The sequence below is a fragment of the Lepisosteus oculatus genome, unplaced genomic scaffold (genome assembly GCF_040954835.1).
Source record: "Lepisosteus oculatus isolate fLepOcu1 unplaced genomic scaffold, fLepOcu1.hap2 HAP2_SCAFFOLD_225, whole genome shotgun sequence".
NCBI lineage: Eukaryota > Metazoa > Chordata > Actinopteri > Semionotiformes > Lepisosteidae > Lepisosteus > Lepisosteus oculatus.
The window spans coordinates 57,501-76,411 of NW_027167765.1; the positions used below are offsets into that span (position 1 = coordinate 57,501).

The 18,911-nt window shown below is 41.2% G+C and overlaps 1 non-coding gene across 1 annotated transcript; it reads left to right on the forward strand.

Moving 5' to 3' along the window:
• The first annotated feature begins 17,401 nt into the window (after positions 1-17,401).
• Positions 17,402-17,483, forward strand: trnas-aga (transfer RNA serine (anticodon AGA)). Its single transcript has one exon. It is a non-coding gene; the product is annotated as a tRNA-Ser (tRNA).
• Positions 17,484-18,911: the final 1,428 nt, after the last annotated feature.

Below are 18,911 nucleotides of genomic sequence, written 5' to 3' on the forward strand. Positions count from 1 at the left end.
GTACAATACCGCTTGGGCACGTAACGGCGTTATATGCAAGTGCGGGACGTGAGGGTTTTCGTTTGTTCGTTTTGTTTTGCTCTGCTTTGCTTTGTTTCGTGGTCAAGAGGCGTAAGGTAAGTCGTAATCCAGGGAGAACACTGGTGGCAAACAGTCCGAGGTGAGAGGCGAGGTCCAAAGTCAAAAAGGCAGAAGGGGAGTCCAATATCCAGAATAAACGAGGTAATGGAAAAAACGCCAGGTAGAGCTCTCAAGGAATAGACTCAATACCGAGCAGCGGGAAGCAGGTAAAGATGGTAAAAATAGCACTGTGTACCGCACGGTGGAGTGTGTGCAGGTGGGTTAACTCGTGCGGCAGCGTTTGTTAATAATCACCCACTGCTGGTGCTGATTAGATCGCTTAAGAGTTGGTCTTAACTGCCTGGCGGTCATGACAAGCTCCTCTTTAAGCTGTGGTTTAGTTTTGCATTCATGTGTTTCTAGAGCAGTTATTTATGGGGGTGGGTGGGTCTTTCACAGAGGCTCAGGACAAATCCCCCGCATGAAAGTCTACTGTGTGCGTTCAGACAGTCACAGGTCAAGAGCCAGGCAGGAGGACAATGGACAGAAGAGCCAACGAGCTAAAAATAAAAGAACGAATATGAAAAAGCCACCATCTTTTTCTTTTTGACATTTTCCGACATTCATGCAAGCCAAGACAAAGTTGCTCGTAGCTACTTGTGGATTCAAATACTCTATCGAGTGCTTTGATGAGTTTTTGCAATTTGATTGTCGTCCTGTCAGCCTGTTTCTGTTTTTTTTTTCAATCTAGTGATGGAAAGTAAGAGGGAAATGATGGAGCAATCAATAACCGCTCCGGAAAAATGGCAGAAAGAAATGGCCCGTCACTAAGGACATTTGTGAAGCAGAGGAGTGACATCACCACAAAGGCGACTTATTCTGCTGATCGTTTTGGTGAATAATGATTGAGGCGCGTTAAGAGAAAGGTAGCTGCATCAGCATGCTTAGGCTGCAAAGGATAAAGCAAAGGTTTACTCCATGCTGAAAAGAGAAAAAAAGAAGCACAACGTTTCGGCTGTGGAGCCTTCTGCGCCATCTTCTTTAGCGATGGTGATGATGTTTACATTGGAAAAACTGAGACACCCATACCAGAGGGGCTTGAACCACCAACCTTTTAGTTAACAGTCAAATGCACTAACCAATTGCTCCACAGAGACTGACGGCCGCTTGTGCGCCCTACATTTGCAGGTTTATGGTCAAAGAAAACAATTGTTTGCGCTTCTTGTAGCCAGCAATATTTTTTCACTGACAACCAAGAAATTGATTTCATCTTTCACAAAATGTATGGATTTCTTCAGAAACAAGTTATTCCAGAAAGGAAATGCATTCTTGCATTAAACTGAACAAAGCTGTACATGTTTGTCTGAAATGATACATTTGGCACAACAAGACACGGAGAGAGGCACAGCTGGTATTCAGACCCAGGATCGCCTGCTTACTAGGCAGGCACTTTAAGCCACTAGGGAGCACCGCACTTTTACAGACACTTGGACACATCTGCGCTCGGTGTGCACTTAACATAATCTCTGAGCCCGTTGCCTCCTTCCCATTTAATAGCAGAACTGACGCCAAGAGAAATGATGAGAAATGGCATTTATCTGGCACTTCTCATGGAGCTCAATGCCCTTGAAACCTCCCCAAGGCGACAGAGCTGTGCATTCTTTGGCGACAACATTTTTTCTTTTGTTTTATTTCTATACTTATTGATAGAAAAAAAAACGATATGTCATGTACTGTAAGGGAAATGTCTCTTTTCATGGGGAAAGCTAGCACCAGCAAATGTTGTGTTTAGAAGAAGTGATTTAACATGACACGTGACCTAACATACCGGAGCAAAAGCTCACCCAGCAAGCCCTGCTTTACTTCTACAGGAGATAAGTAGAGTCTGCAAGATGTTCAGCTGGGTAGCTATGTCAGCATGCCTCGGCTGCAAAGGAACAAGTAATAGGTTTATTGCATGCTGAAAAGAGAAGAAAGGAAACACAACGTTTCGGCCGTGAGGTCTTCTCACACCTGAAGAAGCCTCACACCTGTAAAAGGTTCCATGGTTTTCTTTCTTCTCTTTTCAACATGGAATACACCTATTGTCTGCAAGATGTGACAATTTCACGGTGTTTTGGAAGAAAACCTTTTTTCTTTGAATTCAAAATCAATCGGAATTTCAGCACGACACATCAACACTTTTTCTGTTTTAAGGAGATGATATTTTAAACCTGATAAAAATAGTAGGAAACACAAGTTTCTTGCTGTGAAAATTTAGATGGGGAAGTGTACTACTGGTAGCAGTGTAGAGCTCTCTGTGGTGGAGTGCAAGCGCATGTTCTATGGGCCAGTGGTGTAATGGATAACGTGTCTGATTTTGTGTCAGAAGATTGTAGGTTCGAGTCCTACCTGGCTCGTGAGGCTTTTAAACCTCTCAGGTTCCTCGGTAACAGGTTGCCGTCATGTATATGAACTATAGAAAAGCATTTGCCACAACCCGTAAATTAGCACGCAAGTGCGGGCTAGTTAACACAGAACTGTATGGAGATCATCTCCAGCTCCGAGCTCAATTGCAATGAAAAAACATGCAGAACAGAACTGGAGAGCAGCTGAATTTGTGCTCAGTAGGGTGGGGAGGACTCAGCATTGCTATTGTTCTAATTGGCATGAACTGCAGGGGATCTGAATCAGAACATGTCAGTTAGTTCGATCATTGCATCAATACGTAGGCCACGTTAATATAGAATTATTACTTTGTCTGTCTCGTCTTTGTATATAGCTGAATGTCCCTGACAATTTCATGTTAGTTTTTAAGAACGACATTGGTGCTAATATATACATATATAGCATATAAGGAACACGTAAAAGTTTAGTCCATGCTGAAAAGATAAGAAAACCGCCACAACGTTTCATCTTGGAATAAATCTTTACTTGTTGTTTTGCAGCCTACCCATTCTGACCTAACTCCTCCCTTGAAATTCCCTAACAGATAAGGGTACGTAACGGCTCATGCGATGCTCAGTTGCAATTTGTCCCAAAACAAACAAGAACAGCAGCTGAGGGTTTGAGTTTGAACATGCACTGTATTAAAGCAGCTTTTATTTCCATTGATAAATGCTAGATATTCCTACAGAGATTCTCCAGGTGAGTAAGCGATTCCTGTTTCTGTTTCTATTTCTGTTTCATATATATATATACAGTATATATATATATGTTACATGTGTCTCTGCAATAGTATACATGTGTTATACACTATCAGGGGCTGCTTTTTTGTGCACCTCATCTACAACAAGGTTTTTTTTTTCATTTATGTTTGTGGACCTTCACCATTTGAGGAAGTGAGTTAGATAAGAAAGTTACAGGTATGGTGAGCAATGACTGACAAAGGCACGTACTGCGTATTCCTTACAGAAGAGTAAGCAATTTGTTCTAAAAAACACCGGCTAAAGTCCAACATCGTTAGCAATCTTATTACTTAAATAGAATTAACATCAATAAACTGTAAGGTGCTGGTACTAGGCGATTTAGAGTGTTAAAGGTCCCAGCGAAAACAAAACAGCGCTGGTCCTTTTTCATGCACGCACGAGAGAAAATGCAAAGGACACCGTAGTCGGCAGGATTTGAACCTGCGCAGGGAGACCCAAACAGATTTCAAGTTTGTTGCCTTAACCACTCGGCCACGATTACAGTAAATACGCCAGCTGTTGGCTTCTTGCTACAATCGAACAGGGAGTGCGAGGCGGCGGCGGCGGCGGCAACTTTTTTCAAGGGCTACTGCCCTGTCTCTCTCACACCTGAAGAAGGCTCCACGGCCGAAACGTTGTGTTCCCTTTCTTCTTTTTTTCAGCATGGAATAAACCTATTACTTGTTCCTTTGCAGCCTACGCATGCTGACGCAGCTACCCACCTGAACTTTTTTCAAGTTCGCTCTCCGTTTAAGAAACCTTTTACGCCATACGTGTAAGCAGACACACACCTCAGAGTACTTAAGGGTGGCTTCAAGTTGGAATGATAAAGTCTCCCCGTTCGGACATGAAAATAGAACTTTCTTAGACAGAAAGAAATCAACAACGGAGACATGTGGACGACGATTTCAGTCACTGCACTTTGAATAGCATTTTTACTCGAGTTACAGGAGATGCACGAATGGCCCTTGACCTACGCTCTTACGAATGCCTTGGAACATTCAAAGAGAATAGCCCTCAAGTCCTGCGGTTTATTATAATGCTGTTGCGTGTCGAGGCAGTATTTGACTCCGTCCTACCGTTGAGACACGGGGCGTACTGTAAATGAACTGCACCTGACAGCTTTAGAAAAACACCTGGGCTCAGTACGGTGCTGAGAGCTCAGCGTTGCTGTTCTAATTAGCACGCACTGCATCGGCTATGAGTCCGAACTTTTCAATTATTCCGATCAGTAAGTCAACACGTAGTCCACATGAACGGTAGAAATATTCTCTTGTCTGTCTCTTGTTTTTATAGAACTGAATGTCCCTGACAATGTACTGTTAGTTTTAATTGAAGAACGGCATCTGTGTTCAAATATACCAGACAAGTTTATGTAACTGCTCATGCGACACTCAGTTGTAATTAGTCAAGAAATAAAGTCGAACAACAGCTGCGGGTTTGATTCTGAACGTATGAGATTGCAGCGCCTTTTACTTCCATTGACAAATGATAGAGATTCGAAGAGAGATCCTTCAGACCAGCAAGCAAACCCACGGCTATTTCGGTTTTCTATCTAGGCAACGTTGGTGTCTGCAATAGCATACATGAAAGCGTGATGCAATTTCTGTGGCTACATTTGTTGCACGTCATGCACAGTAAGAGTGTTTCTAACACCAAATAAAAAGTCAACAATTAGCGATCACGCCTTCTCCTCAGTTAACCCACTGAAACCCTTGCTGTTAACAGTTCTTTACTGCGTGCTTTACCAGCACCTACATATCGTGTCGGTTCTTTCAGCTTTATTCATTAGGTTTTCAAAGGCATAAGCAGAGCACCAGAGGTGCGAAGGCAAAGTGTGTGGTTATCTGAAGAACTGATGTCCATGGCAGCGGGTCCAAGCGATTTCGCGTTGTTATAGTACCAGGAAAGGAGAAGCGGCACTTCGCCTCTGCCGCGCAGGCACAAGGCGACATGCGGCAGACGCCGGAGTCGGCAGGTTTCGAACCTGCGCGGGGAGTCCCCAACGCATTTCGAGCCCATCGCCTTAACCACTCGACCACGACAAAAGCGAGCCCGCCGCCGTCGCATTCCTCCTATAATCAAACACGGACTGCGAGGTGGCTGCGGATACCTTTTTAAAGTTGCTCTCCGTTAAAAAAAAAATACCTTTCACAAGATACGTGCCGGCAGACAGACACGCCTCAGAGGGTTTAAGGCTGGCTTCACGTTCAAATGATAAAGTCCCCCCGTCCGGATGTCAAAATGCAACTTTGGCAGACAGAACAAACATCAACAAACCACAAATGTGGACAAGGATTTTACAAGCTGCACCACACTGCACTTTCAAAAGCATTTACGTTCGTGTTAGACGCAGGACTTGCCTTTGATTTGCGCGCTTACGAACGCCATAGAAAACGAAACAAAACTAAAGCCCTCGGCTCCTGCACTTGATTATAATGCCGTTACGTTTCAAAGCAGGAATTTACGTCATCCTACCACTGCAACACGGGGAATAGAGGGAAATGAGCACACGCTACGAATCATCTCAATCACTCCCTAGAGTCGTAAGGCGCATTGAAGGGTGCACCCCCATCATTAATCGTTGCGCCTCTGTGAAAGGAAAGCTCTTGGGCAGTCTTTGAAACAGCTCGGATGAAACACTTGATTGCTTCCATGTGCATCTGGAGCCCACCCAGTAGGCAAAAGACGTATAATATACGTCTATTAAACGCATACCTTATACGTCTAAATGTGGTCTACAATTCGTGTAGAATGAAATTCTAATATACGTCTAAAGTTATACGTCAATTATACGTCTATGTTTAGACGTTCATTATACATAAATGGTTGGAGTTCTATTATACGGATAAATTTAGAGGACTATTATACATATATGGTTGGAGTTCCGGATAACTTTAGAGGTCTATTATACGTATAACTTTAGAGGTCTATTATACGTATATGGTTAGAGGTCTATTATACGTTTAACTTTAGAGGTCTATTATACGTATATGGTTAGAGGTCTGTTATACGTATATGGTTAGAGGTCTATTATACGGATAACTTTAGAGGTCTATTATACGTATATGGTTAGAGGTCTATTATACGCATAACTTTAGAGGTCTATTATATGTATATGGGTAGAGGTCTATTATACATCAAAGATAGATTTTATAGGTGTAGAAACAAGTAAACCAAGCCAATGATTAGATTTAGAAATGTATTCTGAAAATACACATTCACACCTGAAACATATGTATTTCAAATTATACATTGTATACAATCAATCAACAATCAACATATGGGCAATAATCATAAAAAAACACAACTAGTCTTAAACTTCAGCTACAAATTCTGGTAACATGGCAATATACAGTATAGTAATGACAAACACAAAACTAATTACATTAACACACTAACTCAAAACCACATTTTGATTCAAATATACATTTTAAAATGTACAACTTCTATATTTCCAAGAAAAAAAAATATTACAATGGAAGTTAAGATGATTTTTTTCCACTATTTGCAAACCCTGTCTAATTGTCCTAACAGTTAGAACCAAAAACCTATTATTTTCAGTGTCCAGATCCCCTGGCCCCCTGCCTTGCATATGCATTCTTCAAGTAACACATTGCGTGCTCCTTTATTCCTTTTTCTGTTGATGTAGGGTGGGACTTCAGCACCGCAGCTAGGATAAAATTATATAATATTACTTCCCAAATAAATGATGATTAATATCTTCTTTAGTATAATCTAAAAAATGAACGGTTTACTAAGCTCAAAGCTGAAATAAATGTATAAAATTTGGCTTGCATCATAGCAGTTGAGCAATAAAGTCTGTCCTAATTACCCAAAGTTTGAAAGTACAACATAGAATAAGAATAAGAGAAACGGCAAAACGATTTTGTGTCATCTTCCCCATTCACACTATTTTATGTGCTATTTTTTTGCTTATTCACGTACTATTTTAATCAAAATAATATTAAGAAAGATCTGTATGTATTCAGATAGTATTATTATTGTTCATACTTACCCGTCAAAAGAGGATTGCTGAGATATTTGCAGATATACTTCTACGTTTGAAAAACGTGTCCAAAATGGTGACCAACGAATACTAGCAATGCATTGTGGTATATAACCGGAAAATATGCTGGGTTCGATATTTTCTCAACGTATGCGTTTATTAATGTTGTCGATATTATGGTTGAAATTTAACATTGATAATACATCGCGGCTATGTGCCCCCTGCTATGAGCTGATGTGCAATTTTAACGCATGCAGTTAGTAAGGATCGGTCACTGTTGTATGGTATTATATATAATGACATTATGGAATAGGATGGGGACAGGCCTGGCATCACGGGGGGAGGGGGGAATGTCGCCCCTTCAGTTTTGGGCAAAAAGATTTACCTAACTTAATTTGCGCCCTAAAAAAATAGTTGTACTTTGTCAATGGTCAGACAACACTAAATGACACGAACAGTCACTCAGTCTGTTTGATGGGCAGGAGGGCTATCCGTCCAGGAACTGCACATATCAGTGTCGTTATTGAGTGTCAACATTACGATCCTGTTTGCTCAGGTGGACCGATTCCTTGCAGTAGTTTATCATTATACTTAAAATCGTTATATAACTAGGACTAGTTATAGCAGTTTGTGCTTTCTATTGGTTTTACAACATTTTTTTCTTAACGATTCAGAACGTCCATGTAGCTGCAAAAATGAACGCTTATGGTACTTTTCGCTCCAGGCAATACAAACCGTGAGAGTGACGAAAAATGTGAAACTGAACTTCATCGCAAATACCAGATTGCTAGTCGTTATCTTCTATCATGAAGCACTAATCAATGGCATAGCTGCGAGATTTCATTTGGGTAGCTGCACCGTACAGATGCAGCCATTCAAAATGGGTGAGGTATTTCGCGGCATACCGCGGTGGGCGTGTCAAACTATCACGCAGTATCACGCGGTATCACGTGTGTCACCTGTGTCACGTGACTAACTATCCGGCGTCGCCTTGTAAAACCGCCAGGGGGAGCTTAACCTCTCATGTACAGCATTTGAGCCTTTAATTTTGAACTGTGTATTACAGCATGTTAATCATCAGTCATTAAAATGTTGGTATATATTATGAAAGCAAGATTGCTCAGTTGGACAAAAGTACACAACCTACCTTCATCAGAAATATTTATGCATCAAAGCCTTTACTGAAGATATTACTAATAGTATTGATAATGGATGACTTTGGACAAGCTGTATACTCAAAGTATAATTTCTTTAGCACATTTGTACAAGCACTTGGAATCTGTCCAAGCCATACTTTGTCAGGCATTTTGTTTTACTTCAACGGGGCATAAAAACTTCCTTGCTTTTAACAGGGCGTTTCATAATTTCTAGCTACGAAAATGATTTAAAATGCGACACCTATCATTCAACTAGAGCTTAAAATATCACAAGGAAAAATACACACCGGTATTCCATTTCTCCCTAAACATTGTAAGCTTCGAAGTCTTTAACTAACGTGATACCGGAGTCAACCAGCATACTTTTAGAATTTGATTAAAAGGGAATATAATATGGAATCGCGTATCTAAAGAATTTAATAACGGTATGATTATATCCGTGTACTGCGGCAGGGCTGTGTAAGGCTGTTTCGCCTGGCTGATCATGCGAGCTGTCTTGTAGCCTACTGGTCTAGGTGCGTGACTACCAGCTGGCAGGTTGTGTGTTCGAATCCAGCTGGTGCTGGACTTTTCATTTTTATTTATTTATTTTTTAATCGCGTAACATAAACATATTACCGTATGCAAACTGTACTGTATACAGTATGTATATGTATATTTAATGTCTTAACTGTGCCCGTTTAATTGAATTTAAAAAAAATATTTAACACGAACATTAAGCTGTTTACATCTTCCGCCTGAGAACAGTCACCCGTTGCTACCCAACGCAGAATGGTGATTGGCTGACACCATCTGACACCCCTCTGATTGGAGAAAAAAGACGTGCTGGTGTGCTATACCAGGAAGAGGATTTCTTTCAATTCTAAACGTGTATTTTAAAAGTTTAAGAAGTAAAAACCTTACAGCGTACACAGATTTCTAAACTGATCAGGATCGTTATCTTTGTCTCATGCATAATAATGTTCACCGCTCTGTCCAGCAAATTAATAATAAACTTTATTTTATATAGCTTTTTAAACGAATAAGTAATTAGATTGCTCATAAACCTAATCACTTGCTTTTTCTTTTTATTTATGCTCAGATTTCAACTATAGATCGTATTATTAATAACCATAATAACAACCAACCAACAAAAACAACCATATAAACATAATGGTGGTGCTGGACCTTCCAGTTTTATTTATTTATTTTTTAATCGCGTAACATAAACATATTACCGTATGCAAACTGTACTGTATACAATATGTATATGTATATTTAATGTCTTAACTGTGCCCGTTTAAGTATTGAATATTCATATCTAATTTTACCACTGAAGGGAAATCTTAACATAAACATACAGTATATGGCTGGTCTCGGTACTTTAAAGAAAAAAATACGCACCAGTATTCCATTTCTCCCTAAACATTGTAAGCTTCGAATGAAACCACTAAATAAAGACATAAATATAGAAATCTTAAGATTTGTTTTATTTAATGTTGGTAGCAGGATGAACTGTCAGAGTGTATATTTTGTCGCAAAGTTGCTACAAGATGTTAACAGTGAAAAAGGTATTTAGAAATGAGTTATTTCAAGATGAAAAAGAAAACATACACGAAACATGGTTTCATTACGACCAGAATCGGTCTTGAGATATTTTTAACTTGATTTACAGTATTTGAGAGGTATGTCTTAACACCGATACTACAGTGCTTAAGTACTGCTCACGTATATGTGTCTAGGTTTATATTATGCATTTCATACGGTCAAATTACTTTTGAACAACTAATAAGAAGCGCCAAACGGTATGCGTTTTAGTTTCGTTTTGTGCTGGAACCCGTGGATTGATTAGAGATATCAAGTACATACAAGTCATTTTTTAAATGTTGTAGTTCGTCTTGAAAAAATGTTACGAGTACATCATCTATCAACAATTACACAGGTTCTGTTTCCATATTGCGGATTTTGGTTAGGTACAGTATTATCAAATCCAGTGGCGCTGTGTGTTACTTTACTGAGTCCCAATCTGTGATTGAAACCTGTAAAACCGGTTTAATTCGTCACAGCCAGCACTCTTCAGGTGTGAGGGTCTTCTGCTCAGAATGAAACGCTAAAATGTTTGTGTATATTCTAATGGTAGTGGGGGCAGGGTGTGTGGGAACAGGTTTGTTCTTCGAAGTTTAACCGATCTTGTTACAGCATGTTACAGTTTACTATTATTAACCATATTAATTTTAAGTGCTTAATGTAAAATCTTGTAAAAATATATTTTCATTGTTCAAATATACATTAATATACATTAAGTCTGACTATCATATAATAAGTTAAATACAAAACTAAAGAAAAAATAGGGTTAAATATAATTCAAAATATTTTGCTAACAATGTTAACTGTTTATGAATAATAAAATGTATTAACTAAGGAGTAGGATGGCACAGTTGTTAGTATGTTTTTTGTTTTGTTTCTTTTTCATAAATACAACAGTAGTACCTGATGTCTCAGTGGCTTTCAAAATTAAATTATGCATGCAAACCTGTGAACTAGAAAGATAACTAAGATTTTAATACTAATTAAATGACCGCGGGCACTTCCCACCCCCCTACATTCTCAGAGTAGAACAGACTAACCTTCTAATGAAAGACGGTCCACCCCCCACGGACAGGAAAAGTGCCCACAGGCACTTAAACTTAATATGGTCAGTAACGGTAAACAGTAACATGGTAAGAAGGAGCACGTACAAACGTTTTCGAAATAACCACATGTAAGACTCTGATCCTAAAAATGTTTAGGGAGAAAGTGGAATACTGGTGTGCTTCCAGAAGAATCAGTATGGCTCAGAGATTAAATAAAACTTCACAGACATTAACGAAGAGCATAACGCGTGTACTGTATACACTGCAAGTACAACCCAACTCTCTGCAGGAGTGCTGGCTGTGACGAATTGAACCGGTTTCACGGGTATTTTCAAAGTAGGAGGCGAGATTTCCAGCGAAAGACACCCCCCCTCAAAAACCCAGTAAATACAGTACTTACTAGTTAAAGGCTAGGCTCCCGACTACGGCGAAAGGAACCCTTCTTTCATTAGAAGACAATGAACATATTTTAGCCCTGAATGAATTAATAGCAAACATGGTTTACATAAAAGACATTTTTCCAAGAAAGTTTAGCCTTTGTCACTAATGAAACCACTAAATAAAGACATAAATAGAAAAATCTTAAGATTTTTAAAATACATGACTTTGCTAAAATTTATTTGAAAATAAAAACAATTACAACCGCCAGGGGAGAGAGAGAACAGGGGAGGGATGTTGGTTTTGCATAAGGGGCGGGGCTATGGAAAGTAGGTATGTTTGGGAATGTGTAGTTACATGTTCTGGCTGTTTGTGAATTATCGTTGTTGAGTATGGAGTGTTGAGGTATTGATTTTGTGTAATGCTTTATGTTGAAAATTGAGGTGGATTTTGTTTATGATAAACAGGATAAACTGGGATGGGAGGAAGGTTTGGTTTTGCATAAGGGGCGGGATTATGATAATTGGAGGACTTTGCGAGTGTAAAATGGTTTGATTATTTGATTTTGTATTGTGGTTGTTATCTATGTTTTTGGTTGGTATTATGTTTATATGGATGTTTTTGTTGGTTGGTTGTTATTATGGTTATTAATAATACGATCTATAGTTGAAATCTGAGCATAAATAAAAAGAAAAAGCAAGTGATTAGGTTTATGAGCAATCTAATTACTTATTCGTTTAAAAAGCTATATAAAATAAAGTTTATTATTAATTTGCTGGACAGAGCGGTGAACATTATTATGCATGAGACAAAGATAACGATCCTGATCAGTTTAGAAATCTGTGTACGCTGTAAGGTTTTTACTTCTTAAACTTTTAAAATACACGTTTAGAATTGAAAGAAATCCTCTTCCTGGTATAGCACACCAGCACGTCTTTTTTCTCCAATCAGAGGGGTGTCAGATGGTGTCAGCCAATCACCATTCTGCGTTGGGTAGCAACGGGTGACTGTTCTCAGGCGGAAGATGTAAACAGCTTAATGTTCGTGTTAAATATTTTTTTTAAATTCAATTAAACGGGCACAGTTAAGACATTAAATATACATATACATACTGTATACAGTACAGTTTGCATACGGTAATATGTTTATGTTACGCGATTAAAAAATAAATAAATAAAAATGAAAAGTCCAGCACCAGCTGGATTCGAACACACAACCTGCCAGCTGGTAGTCACGCACCTAGACCAGTAGGCTACAAGACAGCTCGCATGATCAGCCAGGCGAAACAGCCTTACACAGCCCTGCCGCAGTACACGGATATAATCATACCGTTATTAAATTCTTTAGATACGCGATTCCATATTATATTCCCTTTTAATCAAATTCTAAAAGTATGCTTGTTGACTCCGGTATCACGTTAGTTAAAGACTTCGAAGCTTACAATGTTTAGGGAGAAATGGAATACTGGTGCGTATTTTTTTCTTTAAAGTACCAAGACCAGCCATATACTGTATGTTTACGTTCCAAAATTAATATCGTTTATGGCCTTCACACGCGTTACAGTATGCTCCTATTCTTTTTATGCTCAGCTACTAAGATTTCCCTTCAGTGGTAAAATTCAATATCTACAACGGGCACAGTAAAGACGTTTACAGTACAGTAAGTCTTTCTACGACAGACCAACGGACCACGAGTGCCCCTGTCGGTCAACCAATCACGTACCGCGGTATCGCGTGTCATCTTACCTGCGGTATCTGTACTGCGGTGTCTTTACCGCGCACTTTGAATGGCTGCATCTATACAGCTCCGTTTCAATCGAAATATCACTCCCCCCTCAGAATTTCAGACGCCCCCCTACAGATTTTTCCCCGGGCACCGTGCGCTGATGGGGGACGGGGTGTCCAGGAAATGGTATCAACTTTTGTCAAGAAAATAAAAATAGAAACTCTATAGGCACTCAAACATTTTACTGTTTTTTTTCAGGCAGGTGGCAAGACCCCCTCAGCAAAACCCTTGTATGCCAAGCTGTGGGCATTGATTCGTCGAATATACGTATATTTACGGCGAAATTACGTCTATACGTATATATACATCGCCTCGACGTATAATCAACGTCGAATTGCAACCGTAAAATCGACGACATGAATAAACGCATATATAACGTCGAAAACACATCTAACACAGTGGCTGAGGCTTTTTACTGTATGTATCGTGTGTGCCGCAACTAGGAGTATACGGCACTCTGCACAGTGCACGAAGTAAATTATTTTGGCAGTAATTAATTTATTATATTTACTATATGTATTATACATGTGTAAATTAATTACTGCCAAAATAATTTACTTCGTAATTTACAGTAAAAAGCCTCAGGCACTGTGTTAGATGTGTTTTCGACGTTATATATGCGTTTATTCATGTCGTCGATTTTACGGTTGCAATTCGACGTTGATTATACGTCTAGGCGACGTATATATACGTATAGACGTAATTTCGCCGTAAATATACGTATATTCGACGAATCAATGCCCACTGGGAAGCTACGAATTGTCTCTAATCAGTCCCTACAGTTGTAAGACGCCTGGAAGCGTGCACCCCCATCATTAATCTTTGCGCATCTGTGCAAGGTAAACTCTGGAGCAGTCTCTGAAACGGCTCAAAGGAAACACGTGATTGATTCCATGTGCATCTGGGGTTCATTTCTTATTTACATTTAATTCAAGGGAAAGGCTTGGGTCAGTTTCAGACGGCCTCCAACAGCGAGATTCAAGCGCCCCACCTTCAGCCCAATCTGCGCCGCCAGAACGCCAACGCTCCTCTGGTCTCCGGGGTGCGGTTGTGACCCCGTAACCTAAAGTGTTGGTGGCAGACAAATGGAGACTAACAGGTGATGTCCTAGGACATGACTACATTGTGACACTCGGTGGGGATGGTGACCATTGCTTGGAAAAGAGTGCGAGGCCCCTTTAGAAAAACATTTTGTTAACAGGCATTCTGCCTCAGCCTAAACACCTATAGCTTGCAAAGCGCATGCTATTAGACAGGCACCTCTGCAAGACCTTAAGAGTCTCTTAAACTAGTGATAGTAAGGTGTTCCCAATGGGCGATGTTTGGCTTTCAAATCATCTCTCTGTGGAAGCGCCGAGATGCAGCTGTTTAAGGCTTAGAAGCAGCTGACTGTTTCACTACCTAGCTGATTACTGTCAGTCAGGGAGCTCAGAGGTGAAAAGCCTGTCTGAGAGACAATTCGCCGTCGATCAGTTCAATATGTTCCGTACCAGCTCGGCGCACCTGAGATCATCTTGGTAGCCGTGTAGCTCAGATGAGTGAGAGCGTGTGTGTGTGTACCACCGTGATTGGATGCCGGTCCTTCTCAGGTCACAGTAAACCTTCTGCTGCCTAACTTTCCTAATTTTGGGGATCCCTTTCAAAAAGCAAAGGAAAAAAAAAACTGGCTCTTCATCAGCGTGATCGACCCAACCCAGTGTGTGCCAGTGGCCTAATGGATAAGGCACTGGCCTCCTAAGCCAGGGATTGTGGGTTTGAGTCCCATCTGGGGTGCTTCTGTCCCATTTTGAGCGTACAAATGTCCTTGTGATTTGCAAAGCTGCAACCCCACCTTACTCAGTGAGCGTCTCTGCTTTTCTCTCACATACAGTTGGGAGAAAAACTTTTGTAAACAGCCCTTCGGAATGATGTGGATTTCTGCATGAATGGCTCCTAACATGTGATCTTATCTTTATCTAAGTCATAATAATTAATAAAGAGAGCCTGATTTCACAAACAACACACGCCCAACATTTGACATTGCTGTTTCTTTATTGACCAAATGGTTTAAACAATCAAGGTCATTGATGGAAAAAGTACGTGAACCCTTATATTAAGGAGCTAGTGGAACCTCCTTTATGACAAAAACCTCAACCCCCACTTTCTGTAGCGGCTTGTCAGACCTGAGCAGCGGTTAGGAGGTATTTTGGCCTATTCCTCTATGCAAAACTGTTTCAGTTCATGTATATTTTTGGGATGTCTTGCGCTGAACGGCCTGCTTCAGATCACGCCACAGCACTTCAATGGGATTGGGGTCAGGACTCTTACTTGGCCATCCCAAAATACGGAATTTCTTCTGTTTCAGCCACTCTGTTGTTGATGTACTCCTTTGTTTTTGTCATGCTGCATGACCCAGCCTCTTTCGAGTTTTAGATCACAGGCAGACACCCTGACATTCTGCTGTAGAATTTCCTGATACATCTCGGAATTCATCGGTCCCTCGATGATTGCAAGCCGTACAGCCTCCGCCATGCTTCCCAGGTGGGATGAGGTTTTGGAGTTGGTATGCGGTGCTTTGTTATCTCCAAACATAACGCTGTGCACATTTACCAACAAGTTCAACTTTTGTCACGTCTGTCCACAGAACATTGTTCCAGGAGTTGTGGAACATCCATGTGGTCTTTAGCAAACTTGAGAGGGGCAGTGGTGGTTTTTTTTGGGGGGAGAGCAGTGGTTTCCTCCGTGGTGACCTCGCATGATCACCACTCCTGTTCAGATTTCTTCTTATGGTGGACTCATGAACACAGACGTAAGACAAAGTAAACCACCTGTTTGCTAGATCCCATCCCCACTCAGCTAGTCAAAGATTCCCTCGAAGGACTGGCAGGACCTATAATTAGTATGATGAATGCATCGCTTGCGTCAGGCGTCGTACATGATCAATTTAAGGTAGTGGTTCTTAGACCGCTCCTTAAGAAGTCAAATTTGGATCCACAAGTTCTTAACAACTACAGGCCTGTCTCAAAGGTCCCATTTCAATCTAAAAGTCTTGAAAGAATAGTTGTTGCCCAACATCAAATGGATTCCAATAATATACTTGAGAAATTTCAGTCTGGTTTCTGAAACTGCATTAACAAGAGTCGTAAATTATATTCTCTTAGCTACTGATGCGGGGAATGCAACAGTGCTAGGAATGCAAACTTTAGGTTGCGCTTCTTCATGCTGCATCATTGGCATGAGTGGAGCTTTTTAAACGTCTGTACTTACTGCGCCCCATAAGAAATCGTTCGTCCCTGTTCAAAAGAGATTGTGCGATGTCCTGCAGCGTTCGCAAAGCAAACCTTTGACAGTTTGAATAGAGGAATTTATTCTGCTTCCTGTGCGTGCAGTAGTTACAAACTTGAACGTCTTTACACGATCTCCTGCAGTTTTCAGTGGGCAGGCTTGGTCAGATGGCTTGGAAAAACGCACTGTTTCGGCTAGGGAAACATCATGAGCAGTGTCCTGCATGTTTTCTGTGTATAGCTGTCTTTTAACGCATTCAGAATTCATTCGAAATCATTGATTTCTCCAATTAACAAGGATCCCTTAAAGGATGAGTCAAAGTAACATCTAATCGGATTAGTTTCCTTAGAGCTGGTTCAGAGTTTGCTCAAGAGTTTACCTTTCACAGATGAGCAAAGAAGAATGTTGGGGGTGCACGCTTCTAGGCACCTTACAGCTGTAGGGAGTGATTCGAAAACGATTCGTGGCGTGTGCTCGTTCCCATATACCATACGCACCGGCATGCAGTGCTAGGATGACGTACAATACCGCTTGGGCACGTAACGGCGTTATATGCAAGTGCGGGACGTGAGGGTTTTCGTTTGTTCGTTTTGTTTTGCTCTGCTTTGCTTTGTTTTGCTTTCCATCGCGTTGGTAAGAGCGTAAATAAAAAGGCGATTCCTGCGTCTACCACTAATGTAAGAGCTATTTCAAGTGCGACGTGGTGCGGCTTTTCAAATGCTTGTGGGCATTTCTCTGTTGTTGATTCTTTTTTTGTGTGTAACAAAGTGGCATTTTCATGTCCGGACGGGGAGACTTTATCATTCCGACATGAAGCCACCCTTAAGTCCTCTGAGGCGTGTCTGTCTGCAAGGCTTGTATTTTGGAAATGTTTTTTTGAAACGGAGAACGACTTTGAAATAGGCTTCCGCCGGCGCCTCGCGATCCATGTAAGATTGTAGCAAGAACGCAGCGGCAGCGGGGCTTGCTGTAGTCGTGGCCGAGTGGTTAAGGCGATGGACTAGAAATCCATTGGGGTCTCCCCGCGCAGGTTCGAATCCTGCCGATTACGTTGTCCGCCTCCAGTCGGTGTGTTCCGGCGCAAGCAAAGAAGCGCACCTCTTTGCTGTTCCTGGTGGTCTTAAAACGCCCAATCGCTTGTACCCGCTGCCTTGGAAATAAATTCTTCAGCATCTGCGAATGGCATTTTGCAGCTGGAAGCATATGTCGACGCTTTTTGCACAGAGCACCAAAAAAGCGTCTTTTTTGAAGGCCCAGACACTGAGCATTGGTGGTTCAGTGGTAGAATTCTTGCCTGCCACGCGGGAGGCTTGGGTTTGATTCCCGGCCAATGCAGTGGTTTTTGCAGCGAGCGGCTGCATCCCCTTGCAACTCACAACTGAAAACCCACTGAAGCTAAGCAGGTGTGAGCCAGGTCAGTACCCGGATGAGGGTAAGCTACAGGGAAAAACAAAGCTTCCAGCTGGAAGCGGTGTTAATGGTGCCGGCGGGGGGGCGCTCACCCTGAGGTCTGTGCGGGTCCCGATGTCCCAGCATAGTGACGGAGACGCTGTGTTGTAAAAGGGCGCTGTCTTTTGGATGAGATGTAAATCCGAGGTCATAGTGCTCTGTGGTCATTAAAAATGACCACCAAAACCTTTGACAAAAGCTCTTGGTAATTGATGGTCTTCAATAATGCTTCTCCTTTAGGTACATTTTAAATCAGCTGAAAAATGCTGTGAAATAGGGGGACACTTCAGGCCAGTGTAGGATTTGGGTTACAAGAACCATGAAACTGCACGAGAAAGCCCGTACACTGAATTACACGGCTTTCTATTCAAAGGAGGGCAAAAGAAATTCCCTGAGTTCGATTTTTTACAGCACAGAGAGGACCACCGTCATGAGGTCGGTTAGCTCAGTTGGTTAGAGCGTGGTGCTAATATGGCCAAGGTCACGGGTTTGATCCCCGTACAGGCCAGGTTCTTTTCTCCTCTCTTACCAAAGCTGTTAGGTTCCTTTCCGTGGTGAGATGGGTTGTCATGCAACGCTGCCACATAGTGCCGACAGACAAGAGTGTTGCGGGAGAAGAGAAAAGTGTTTGAAGATTTAAGAGTGTCTTAGGTGGATTCAAAATCAAGTGTCACAAATGCAAGTGGTTGGATTTCCAATGTTTAATATGGTAAAAATATGCAGAAGTTATCTGCCGGTCATGGCACAGTCTGCCATGCTTTTGTCAGATACTGTAAAGTGGTGTCGAACTGGAGCCTCACCATTTGCATATGTGAGGCTCCAGTTATACATCGAGTGTCACATTAAATGACAAAAATGAAGAGAGTTAAAGCAGCTGGAGAGGTTTTCTTACAACTTTTGAGCTGACACAGTTTTGGAAAATGTTTCCTTCACACTGCACTGTACAACATAGGCAGCCAAGAGTCTCCAAAACAAAACAGAATTGACAGATAGGAGAAAATTCCCACTCGTCCTGAAGTTCCCAAAATCC